The sequence below is a fragment of the Barbus barbus genome (genome assembly GCF_936440315.1).
Source record: "Barbus barbus genome assembly, chromosome: 23".
NCBI classification, from domain to species: Eukaryota; Metazoa; Chordata; class Actinopteri; order Cypriniformes; family Cyprinidae; genus Barbus; species Barbus barbus.
The window spans coordinates 14,285,110-14,298,630 of NC_136751.1; positions in this window are offsets into that span (position 1 = coordinate 14,285,110).

Below are 13,521 nucleotides of genomic sequence, written 5' to 3' on the forward strand. Positions count from 1 at the left end.
ACCAATTGTCAAAATCAGCTACAGAGTGCCCTTTGCTCGGTTTCTCTACATAATCCATTCACAATTTGAAGAAATTTTTTGCTTGTCTAAGAGGACCAAATGTCCACCGATACGGTTTCAGGGATGACAAAAATTAATTGTTCTGCTACTCATTGCTATGACTGACAGTGACAGTGGAACGAGACATCTGATGAGCCGAAGTCAAAAATAGACTTCGCATTTAAGTGCATTATAACTTGCATTAAGTGAATCAGACTAAATTTAGTTTAACAGAACTACAGCAGTAACAAGTCTGGGTCGGCTAAATATATTTAGCAGCTTTTACAGTTAAAGATAAAACTTAAATATAGTTGTTAAATTAAATCTAAAAATATTTCAAAATATGTAATGCATTAACTGTTATGCCATTAATAATTAACTTAATTTGTAGTTAACTAGTTAATATAGTTAACTATTTAAATAAGTAACCCTTAAAAACTGTTGGTGTCTGGGCTTATTTATTTATTTCTAAATTACATGAGACTTTGTGACTTCCTGGACTTATTATACTTTACACTTCAATACAGTAAACGTCTAAAATTTGTTATATTTTTTCATAATAAATCCAAAAGCAAGACATGAAAAAAACTAGGGAGCTGAAATGGCAACTGAGCTAAATGAGTGATTCTCTGCTACCATTTACTGAAAATAATGGTAATTTCATGTCATTTTCATCTTTAAAGTCTTTGTTTTCTAACAGTAGACACATTTTGGCACATTTTTTCATATCTTCTTGATGAATGAAAAGTGAATCTTTAAAGTAAATTTTACTGCACAGCTGTAGACTTGAGAAATAATAAAGGCAACATTAGCCTAAACAGTTGTGATAGTGTTTAGCTGTCAGCATTTAAATGTAGAATTACATGTTTAGGTACTCTCCTGGGATTACCAGACTGGCCATATAAAAATTATATATTGTTAAATAACATAAAACTGTATGTTAATGCCGCTATCATTATTTATGGTGTTGCAATTATTTTGTTTCTCAGTTTCTAACAAAAACGAGGCAGGAAAGGTTTCCTTGAGGGTCTCAAGAGTCTCTACTTATATATATCTCAACATCAAATTAGATTAGATTAGATTAGATTAGATTCAGCTTTATTGTCACTGTGCATAGTACAAGTACAGAGCCAATGAAATGCAGTTAGCATCTAACCAGAAGTGCAAATAACAAAGTATATAAATAGATATAAAAATGTGTATATACATTCAGTTTTTATGACATATAGTGCAAGTTATGAGGTAGATGGGGAGAGACTAGCTCAGTGCAAATGACTGTACATACAACTTAGGTTGCAAGGAAATATAAACAGAAGGTGCATTATAAAGAGAGGTATGTAAGTAGCATATGTTTGTACATGGCCAATGACCTTAACGGCCTCCGGAGGTAGAAATGTGCAAGGGAATGTGCAAAATGTCAGAATGTGCAAAACAGCAGGAATAAAAGAACATTGTGAGTGAGGAGTGCAGACAGGTTGTTGAACAGTGCGGTATTTTTATTTTTTTATACAACCATTAGGTCCATCTTGGGTGTAGTGTTCAGCGCCTGAGATTGGAGTTCAGTAGGCTGACAGCTGAGGGAAATAAACTGTTCCTGAGTCGGTTGGTGCGACAGCGTAGACTCCTATAGCGTCTCCCAGATGGGAGAGGAGTGAACAGTTTGTGACTGGGGTGAGAGGAGTCTTTAATGATACTTTTCACTCTCCTTAGGCAGCGTTTGTGGTAAATGTCTTTGATGGAGGGTAGCACGACACCAGTGGTGTATTGGGCAGTTTTCACCACCCGCTGGAGGGCTTTCTGGTCTGAAACAGTGCAGTTGCCATACCACACTGTGATGCAGTTTGTGAGTATGCTTTCAATAGTGCAACGGTAAAAGTTCAGCAGGATGTGGGGGGACAGGTGAGCTTCCCTTAGTTTCCTAAGGAAGTAAAGGCGCTGTCGTGCCTTTTTGATCAGGGTGGAGGTATTGAGGGTCCAGGAGAGATCCTCAGAGAGATGGACACCAAGGAACTTGAAGCTCGCCACACGCTCCACTTCGGCCCCATCAATGTCAATGGGAGTGTGTGTGTGGTCCTTTTTAGTCCTCCGGTGGTCTACAATCAGCTCTTTGGTCTTCTGGGTGTTGAGTGCAAGGTTGTTGTTGGCACACCATGTTGCTAGGTGCTGGACCTCATCCCTGTAGGCCGTCTCATTGTTGTCGCTGATCAGGCCTACCACCGTGGTGTCATCTGCAAACTTGATTATGGAGTTAGAGCCATATACTGGTATGCAGTCATGGCTGAAAAGGGAGTAGAGGATTGGGCTCAGCACACAGCCCTGTGGTACCCCAGTGTTTAGGGTGAGGACGGAGGAGGTGTGGTTATTGATCCTAACAGACTGTGGTCTGTTGGTGAGAAAGTCCAGGGTCCAGTTACAGAGGGAGGGGCTGATACCAAGATCAATGAGCTTGGAGATCAGTGTGGATGGGATAACTGTATTGAAGGCGGAACTGAAATCAATGAATAGCATCCTGACATATGTGTTGGTTCTGTCTAAGTGCGTCAGGGCAGAGTGGAGAGCTGAGGCGATGGCATCCTCAGTCGACCTGTTGGATTTGTAGGCAAACTGGTATGGGTCCAGTGTTGGGGGAAAGCATGTTTTCAGGTGGGAAAGAACCAGCCTCTCAAAACCCTTTGCAATAATGGGAGTAAGAGCAACTGGTCAGAAGTCATTGAGGGCCACTGCACCAGCATGTTTTGGTACAGGTACAATGGTGGCTGTTTTGAAGCAGTTGGGAACAATAGTTTGGGCCAAAGAGAGGTTGAAAATGTTGGTGAAGACCTCAGCCAGCTGTTCTGCACAGGCCCTAAGCACTCGGCCAGGGATGCCATCAGGGCTGGCAGCTTTGTGTGAGTTTACCTTACGCAAGGTGGCGCACACGTCATTGGTGGAAAGTGTGAATGGCAGGTCGTCAGGTTTGAGCAAAGCTTTGATGGGTGGTTCTGTGTTTCCACGATCAAAGCGAGCATAAAAGTAGTTCAGATCGTCAGGGAGGGTGGCATTGCTGTTTGGGGGTGTATTGTTTGCTGGTTTATAGTCTGTGAGGGCATGGATGCCTGTCCACATTCTCCGAGGGTCATTGTTTTTAAATCTGTCCTCAATGCGCAGTTTGTAATTGTATTTGGCCGACTGAATTCCCCTCTTCAGATTGGATCTGGATAAGCTGTAAGCTTCACGGTCGCCAGATTTGAAGGCAGCGTCACGTGCCTTCAGCAGGAGCCGGACTTCCTTGTTCATCCAGGGTTTCTGATTGGGGTACAGTTTAATTACTTTATGTGTGGTTACCTTGTCAACACATCTGTTGATATGATGTAGAACAGAGCTGGTGTAGATGTTAACATCTGTGTGGGAGTCCAGTGTGGCCCGAGAAGCAAACAAATTCCAGTCTGTGTTCAGGAACTCCTGCTGTAGTGAGGAGTCTGCTTCTTCTAGCCAAACTTTAACAGTTCTCACAGTGGGTTTCATACATTTGATGATGGGGGTGTATTTGGGTAGCAGGAACAGGGAGAGGTGATCAGATTGTCCAACGTGGGGGGAGGGGAGTTGCTCTGTAAGCATCAGGGATGTTTGTATAAACATGATCAAGAGTGTTGTCTCCTCTTGTAGGACAAGCAACGTTTTGATAAAATTTGGGGAGAGTAGTTCTCAGACTGGCATGATTGAAATCACCAGCAATAATATTAAACTCCATCCGGATGTGTTGTTTGCAGCTTAACAACGGATGATAGTTCTTTCATGGCTAGTTTAGCATTAGCATCCGGGGGTACATACACTGCAGCGATTATGGCAGTTGTAAATTCGCAGGGCAGATAAAAGGGTCTGCACTTGATAAAGATGTATTCAATATCAGCAGAACAGTGGGATTTAGTAATAACAGCATCGGAGGACCAGGATCGGTTTACATAGAGGCAAACACCCCCACCTTTGCTTTTACCGGAGTCCACAGCCGTTCTATCAGCCCTGTAGATGTTGCGCCCCTCTAGCTCAATTGCGCTGTTTGGAATGGTGTTATTGAGCCAGGTTTCTGTGAAAACCATAATGTTGCAGTCTATAAACATTTGCTGAGTGATCCGAAGTCGTAGCTCGTCGATCTTGTTTGCCAGAGATCGTACGTTAGCAAGGAAGATGCTGGGTAGGGCTAGACGATGCGGATTTAGCTTTAGCTTAGCCCGCAGGCCGCTCCGCTTACCCCTTCTTTGTTTACGTTTGCAGCGCCGACGACGGGTACTTCCTGTCGGATTGAATGGTTCACTCGAGCCCGGGGACCGGAGTAATTCGGGAGGTACTAGATGAAGGTCTGGTGTTGTAGCCACATCAGTGTTTGTGTAGTGAAGTTTGATATCCAGTAGTGTGTGACGGTTGTACGAGGTTAATGAGCTTCACCAGAAGTTTATGAGCTGGCTTATCTTTATGAAGAAGTTCTAAAAAACGCTCCATGCATATGATAATACGTGCTTCTAGGTCTGGGTTAATCCTACTTATCATAGACCTATATTCAAGAAGTTGTTTGCCCAAAAGGTCTGAGCTGTTGTTTTCCATAAAATAAAAAACATAGTTATTGAAAGGTTATCTTCATAATTTTTGTTAGTCATTACGCCTCACACACAACTGAGCATTCAAGTTTTTCTGAGCAGAATATGCTATAGGCTTGTCAGTACCAGTTAAAAAAAATTATATCATAGCTTTGTTTCATTATTTTGACATCAAATTAAAGTCATTTTACATTTATGAGAGCAGTTTAACAAATGTTATCATTAAATTGTTATTATTTACAGATAATTTCTCGTACATCTGAGGTGTAGCAGATTGAATGCAGTGCATAATATAAATGTTTGCTTGTGTAAATTTCTTAAATGTGTTTAATCTATTGAATGTGTGTAACACTTTAGTTTGGAGACCAACTCTCACTATTAACTAAATATTAACTATAACTTTTGCCTCAATAAACTCCTAATTTGCTGCTTAAGTTTAGGTATGGGGTTCATGATTAAGGGATCTAAAATATAGACATGCAGAATAAGGCATTAATATGTGGATTATAAGTACTAATAAACAGCCATTATGCTAGTACTATGCATGTTAATAAGCAACTAATTAATACTGAGAATTGGTCGCTAAACTAAAACGTGACCCTTTAATGTGATGAGTCATCCGCTTCCAATTATTTAAGTTGAACAAAAACAGTCCATTATGCTACTTGATACTGCAAATTGGTATGTACTATAATATTAGTTTAATTAATGGTCATAGTCATTAACATACTGGTTTCTAGCACAAATAGAATTTACATTACCATTTACTGCACTTAGATATTCTTCTAGATATTTACCTATAGCCGCTAATGAATTGGAGCCCTCACACATTCATAGAATATATCTTACTTGCACATTGCAAATTAAAGTACATCGTTCCTCACAAGAGTTCTCTCTCATCCTACTCATCAGTCTTAACATTTCAGTGCTTGCATGCTACCTTGCTCTACTTGAGCTGAAAGTATCAATATGCTTACTGTAATTGTGAAAAATATAAATAACATTAAGATTCCTCAATTTCTACTTTCGTGTTTAATTGACAAAGTAACAGTACAGGTTGGAAGTGACCCTATTATATGGAGAGAGAATTGTGTCTTTATTACATGCGCGAAAATAAATGATCCGAGAGAAAAAAAAAAGTTTGAGAGAAAAAGTTATCACACTGATAGCAAAAAAGCATTTCATGAGAGAAAAAAAAAATATTTGAGAGAAAAGGTTTTCATACCAATAGCAAAAAATAATAATATTTGAGACTAAAAAAAGTTTTGAGAGAAAGTATTTTCTCATAGAACATAAAAAAATATACATTTGAATTTTTTTTCATTATTTCTGAGAAATAAAATCTCTCTCAAAATACTTTGAAAAAAACTCTCAAATATATATTTTTTGCTATCAGTGTGAAATAATTTTCTCTAAAAAAAAAAAAAGTGTTTTTCTCAAAACGCTTTTCTTTGCTCTCGATGCAATTTCTTGCTCTCGTGTCAGATTTTGCTTTCACTGTGAGAATTGTGTCATGGGCGGGGCCACGTTCCTATTGGCCAGTCGGGTGAGCATCGTCTTGTCTTGGGAGTCGAACTGAATCATTACACCATTGCTCGGTTCACCTGCATGATACCGCCTCTGCCTTATGGCTAGTTTAGTTGAGCACGGACACTCCAATGTTTGGGTAAAATGATGACACACAGCTGACTTAGCAAGTTCAGCATCACTGAAGATTAAACATTAAAAAATAGCACTCATATTCAGGAATGAATGTGTATTATATTATTTGCTTGCTAATCGCTAGTAAAGCTAACCAGCCATCATGCTAGGTAAACTTGCAAACTCACCTGGTTTATATACTATTTTTAAATCAAATGCCGAATGAATGTTTTGATTTAGATAACTTCACTTACAGTGAAACTTTCACTAGCTTCGTAACGTTAGTTCACTGACAACCGGGGCAATTTCCCCTTCATTATCACAGACGTATCGCCTGCGGTAATTAATGCGATATGGCTCAGCTTGTCAGTGAACTTATGGTAGTAAATGCCGCTCCATCTGAAAGCAGGTGATGGCCAATTACTACTAATCAAGGAACCGGCTTTACTGACGAGATGAAAATAACAATGTCATCCGATATATCGCCCAGCCCTAGTTCATCATATACAACCTCCTGTACAGTTTTACTCCATGGACTCAGAATAAACTATTTTGTTGTAAGGTCAATATGATACATTTTCTGTTTGAACCTATAACTGAACTATAACCTAAAATGATTATTATTAATGTGTTTAGCATCTGTATCTCTCACTATAGGTAGGCTATAGAGCAATATAACTCTAAAATCTTTGCCTTAGACTATGCAATTTAAATGGAGGAAATACAGATAAGTTGACATGAAGGCTATGCATATGTGAAATATATGCTATAAATATAGCAGCATAAATTTAATTACCATGACAGTACAGGCACAAACATATTCGTGGGTTGCTAATGTAAGAGTTAGTCCTAGACCTGCAATTTACCTTGTCAGCTCTAGACCTCGGCTAGATGGTTAACAATATTTAGAATAAGCCCTGTGTAACTGAGTTTGCAAGCTACATGTGCAGTGTAGCTAAACGTGTAGTGCAACAACCATACAAAGACTAACTTATTTTAAACAAAACTAGGTGAGATACTTTCAAACGGTATATCAATCACTGTCTAAAGTTAGATAGCTATAGGGTTGCCACCTTCCATGCATACTAACGTTAGTTGATAGTTGTACAGGAGGTTGTATATGATGAACAAACAGTTACTCTTCAGGTGCTTTGAGGCTAGCAAGTGCAAAGGTAGAAACTAGCTCACTACTCACTAAATAAGGCGTGAAACTATCTAAATCAAAACATTCATTTGGCATTTGATTTAAAAATAGTATATAAACCAGGTGAGTTTGCAAGTTTACCTAGCATGATGGCTGGTTAGCTTTACTAGCGATTAGCAAGCAAATAATATAATACACATTCATTCCTGAATATGAGTGCTATTTTTTAATGTTTAATCTTCAGTGATGCTGAACTTGCTAAGCCAGCTGTGTGTCATCATTTTACCCAAACATTGGAGTGTCCGTGCTCAACTAAACTAGCCATAAGGCAGAGGCGGTATCATGCAGGTGAACCGAGCAATGGTGTAATGATTCAGTTCGACTCCCAAGACAAGACGATGCTCACCCGACTGGCCAATATAGTCGGGGAGCCAAAGTCTCAAAAGCTCAATAAAATGGGTTGAACCTGACATGGTCTGTCATACTTTTTATTTGTGTTTTTTCTGTTAACTTTGACCCTATGAACCAATAATCGGAGGGTCTGCTCTGCCGGAAATATTGCGAAAAAAAATTGTGGCCATTTTAGTGTATACACCCTTTATTTTGTATTAGAAAAATGTGAAAAATTATTTTTTTCCTCAAATCCTCGGTGGGTTTGGTAGGCTGTCAATAAATGCATTCCAGGTACACCGAACACATGTTCTGACAACATCCACTGAAAAAATAACTCTTAAAACACATTTCTACATGATTTTGCATTAATTTAATGCCAAAAAATTAGGCGTTTTCTCACTTTTTTCCAATATTTTCATCTTTACTTCACTGGCAATCAACTATTCCCCCAAGTTATGACATCAGTCAATATGCCATTCTTTTCACCAAACAGTATACTCATTCCACAGAAAAAATCATAAAAATCCAACCAAAATCAATGGATCTGTGATGATTTCACTAATAGTTGATCAGCAGGCTCAGAACCTCAATAGAATTTTAGGCTGCTCTCAAAATTCCGAAAGACATGCTGGATATTTAACATGGTTTTTAATGTCTACATTATAGACCCTTTTTGAGTCGACGTCACGATTACGTCACAGCACAAGCTGGAGGCAAAACAGAGGGAGAACTGGAGGCGGCCCATTCAAACCAGCGCAGATTCAGCAACATAAGGAGCTTTAAATATAGTCTTGTTGTGATGTTGGGTGCCAGAATCGACATAGTACAGGCTCTGATTTGAAATTTTATCGCTTACCTGCTGCCACTGCCAGACAAAAACGGACGACTGTGATTAAAACGCGATAAAACCAGAGGACTGGACAGAAACGACCGTCAAAATGCTCGCGTTTGCAACGCACACTTCTTGTCAGAAAAGGTTCAATAAAGTATTGTCTTTTGTTGTTATGAGTGCGTCTATACAGGTCCTTCTCAAAAAATTAGCATATTTTAATATGATAAAGTTCATTATTTTCTGTAATGTACTGATACACATTAGACTTTCATATATTTTAGATTCATTACAACACAACTGAAGTAGTTCAAGCCTTTTATTGTTTTAATATTGATGATTTTGGCATACAGCTCATGAAAACCCAAAATTCCTATCTCAAAAAATTAGCATATAATGAAAAGGTTCTCTAAACGAGCTATTAACCTAATCATCTGAATCAACTAATTAACTCTAAACACATGCAAAAGATTCCTGAGGCTTTTAAAAACTCCCAGCCTGGTTCATTACTCAAAACCGCAATCATGGGTAAGACTGCCGACCTGACTGCTGTCCAGAAGGCCATCATTGACACCCTCAAGCAAGAGGGTAAGACACAGAAAGACATTTCTGAACGAATAGGCTGTTCCCAGAGTGCTGTATCAAGGCACCTCAGTGGGAAGTCTGTGGGAAGGAAAAAGTGTGGCAGAAAACGCAGCACAACGAGAAGAGGTGACCGGACCCTGAGGAAGATTGTGGAGAAGGACCGATTCCAGACCTTGGGGGACCTGCGGAAGCAGTGGACTGAGTCTGGAGTAGAAACATCCAGAGCCACCGTGTACAGGCGTGTGCAGGAAATGGGCTACAGGTGCCGCATTCCCCAGGTCAAGCCACTTTTGAACCAGAAACAGCGGCAGAAGCGCCTGACCTGGGCTACAGAGAAGCAGCACTGGACTGTTGCTCAGTGGTCCAAAGTACTTTTTTCGGATGAAAGCAAATTTTGCATGTCATTCGGAAATCAAGGTGCCAGAGTCTGGAGGAAGACTGGGGAGAGGGAAATGCCAAAATGCCTGAAGTCCAGTGTCAAGTACCCACAGTCAGTGATGCTGGTGTTGGTCCACTGTGTTTTATCAAGGGCAGGGTCAATGCAGCTAGCTATCAGGAGATTTTGGAGCACTTCATGCTTCCATCTGCTGAAAAGCTTTATGGAGATGAAGATTTCATTTTTCAGCACGACCTGGCACCTGCTCACAGTGCCAAAACCACTGGTAAATGGTTTACTGACCATGGTATTACTGTGCTCAATTGGCCTGCCAACTCTCCTGACCTGAACCCCATAGAGAATCTGTGGTATATTGTGAAGAGAAAGTTGAGAGACGCAAGACCCAACACTCTGGATGAGCTTAAGGCCGCTATCGAAGCATCCTGGGCCTCCATAACACCTCAGCAGTGCCACAGGCTGATTGCCTCCATGCCACGCCGCATTGAAGCAGTCATTTCTGCAAAAGGATTCCCGACCAAGTATTGAGTGCATAACTGAACATAATTATTTGAAGGTTGACTTTTTTTTGTATTAAAAACACTTTTCTTTTATTGGTCGGATGAAATATGCTAATTTTTTGAGATAGGAATTTTGTGTTTTCATGAGCTGTATGCCAAAATCATCAATATTAAAACAATAAAAGGCTTGAACTACTTCAGTTGTGTTGTAATGAATCTAAAATATATGAAAGTCTAATGTTTATCAGTACATTACAGAAAATAATGAACTTTATCACAATATGCTAATTTTTTTAAAAGGACCTGTAGATTTCTTATGCATCTCACGATTATGTTGTGTATGAAATAATGTCTGTGTGCATGTGTGTAAAACAACAAACTTATAAGCTTAATCATTTGTAATTGTATTGTTATGAGTAATTGTGGCTTGGAATAATAATGTTTTTGTAAAAATAGTTGCCTGCTGAAATTGAAAATACATCTTCATGACTAGATAGACACTGTGAGTCTGTCTTAACTACACAGGTTAGATGTGAGTCAGTCAACCGGATGGAATCCTGTCAGATCGCTTCGAGGAAAAGCGTGCGCGGGTCGGCTGATCTGGTTTCGTCCATTAAAGTTAACCTTTTCAAATAACAATCGCGGTCCTGGACAGTGCGTGACCTTACATATGTGGGTGAAATCGGATTTTCTCCAGTTATTGTTAAAAAACAAGCTAACAAACTTCATAGCTAGCGTTAGTGAAGCGGTCAGTGGAATATTTCTGCCTCCAGCTAAGCTCCGCCCACAGAAAAACGTCACAATGTTTACTAACAGAAAAAGGGTCTAATAAGCATCATGGCCTAAGCATCTTTTTAATTTCAACATAACCCTGTTCTCCCAATGGAAATGTGTCACACAAGAAATCTAATACAGCAAAATGACTCAGATGACAACTATTACAACTTCAACGGAACAAAATAATTTAACATAACTTAATTAACTAGGTGCAGGTCCCTGTGAGGTGGGATAATCAGGAGGGTGGTACACTGCAGATACTGCTCTGGGGACAGACCTTCACCCTCACCATCTGAGGAGACGCATACACACACACACACACACGCGGCCTGCTTACGTGTCCCTGTCTTCAAGCGCAAGTTCAATCCTTGAACATCTGTTGGGGTCCCCAGTGCAGAGACATGCAATGCCACACTTCACATAGGCTCTTGCACAGGAGCATCCTCGGGCACACATGCTTTTCTTGCAGAGGCAGTATTGGCTGTGTTTGAGTTCAGAAGGTTTTGCCTCTTTCAGCATCATGGTTGCCACCAATTTGCCATTGACAAGTTGTCTCCCAAAATCAGTGGCAGCTGGGTAGGTTGGCTGAACCATGTGTGCCCGCTTACACACAGCCAACTGATGCAGGGCTCGGCGAAGGTGTAATTGGAAGGCATCTTCAGTTGGTGGAAGGCAACACATGTCTCCTTTGATGCTCACAAAGAGATGGGCTCGCAGTGCATCTAGAGTACCACCAAAGTCACTCCTGTCATAGAGTGACACCATGTATTGCCGTGCTGCTGTTATAACCTCTTCCTGAACATCCAGGCTTTCCTCAGGGTCACCGTACCTGCACAGCAGCAGAAGGTCTGTCAGGTGTTTAATAGAATTTGTGTAGGCCCGCCTTTTTCCTCTTCTGTACAGATAGCTCACTGTGTCACATCCGGTAAATATGTAGGTGCTGAGGAGAAGGGATGTAAGATCTGAAGCTGCAACATCATACTTCCCCGCCAGAACTTCTTGTGATGGCATGAACAGGTAGAAAGATATGAGAATGAGAATGAGAATGAGCTTTATTGGCCAAGTATGTTTACACATACAAGGAATTTGTTGTAGTGACAGAAGCTCCACAGTGCAACAGAAAGACAGTAACAGGACAGGACACAGGTAATAAAAACTAAATAACAAGAAATAGCCAATAACCAATGTAAAAGCAGCCAAAAAAAACAAACAAAAAAAAACAATATATAATATAGACAACTATGTATGTACAGGTCAAGTATGTGCAAATTAGAAATGATAAAAATAAAATAAGTGAGTGTGGTGAATGGATAATGAATTAGTTGTGTGTTCCACGTTTATTTATTGAGTGTTCATGAGATGGATTGCCTGAGGGAAGAAACTGTTCCTGTGTCTGGTCGTTCTGGTGCTCAGAGCTCTGTAGCGTCGACCAGACGGTAACAGTTCAAAGAGGGAGTGTGCTGGATGTGAGGGGTCCAGAGTGATTTTACCAGCCCTTTTGCTCACTCTGGATAAGTACAGTTCTTGGAGAGTGGGGAGGGTTGTACCAATGATTCGCTCAGCAGTCCGGACTACCCTCCGTAGTCTTCTGAGGTCAGATTTGGTAGCTGAGCTGAACCAGACAGTTATTGAAGTGCAGAGGATGGATTCAATGATGGCAGAGTAGAACTGTTTCAGCAGCTCCTGTGGCAGGTTGAACTTCCTCAGCTGGCGAAGAAAGTACAACCTCTGCTGGGCCTTCCTGACAATGGAGTCAATGTGAGTATCCCACTTCAGGTCCTGGGAGATGGTGGTGCCCAGGAATCTGAATGACTCCACTGCAGTCACAGTGCTGTTCATGATGGTGAGTTGGGGGAGAGCAGGGGGGTTTCTCCTGAAGTCCACAATCATCTCCACAGTTTTAAGCGTGTTAAGCTCCTATTCTCTCCTATTCCATCCACTCCTCTCCACTCTTCTCTCTTGTTCAATCCACTCCTGTACTCTTCACTCTCTATTCTCCTCTCCAATCCTCTCCTCTCCTCTCCACTCTTCTCCTCTTCTACTCCTCTCCACTATTCTCCTCTTCCCTCTTCTTCTCTCCGATTCAATCAACTCCTCTCCATAACTCTCCACTCCACTCCAGTCCACTCTTCTTTCCTGGTCAATTCACTCCTCTTTTTTCCTTCACTATTCTTCTCTCTTGTTCAGTCCACCACTGTCCTCTTCACTCTTTTCTACTCATTCCTCTCTTCTCTTCTGTTCAATCCTCCACTCTCCTCTTCACTCCACTCCTCTTTAAGCCCGGCTCATACTGTGCGATTTTGGCCACGATTTGGTCGTCTGAGACAAATTTTGAAAATCCTAAAATCCTAAAAGATTCCTATAATCCTAGGCTAAAATCGGTTGTCCAGATCGCTGGTTTGACATGTTCACCGACAGCCGATTAATGGCCATTGCGATAAATTTTTTCCTCCGATTAAATTCTGGCAGTGTCAGAAGATTTCAGACACTTTCCTGCAGTGTGACATCTCCTACGACGACCGTCAAAGCAAGAACCAATAGGAGCACTGAACTTGATGACACAATTAGCGCGACAACTTCAAACTTCAACTTCGTTATTTGTAAAAACAATATATGTACAAAGAAAAGTTTACTTAAAGTTTATTTAT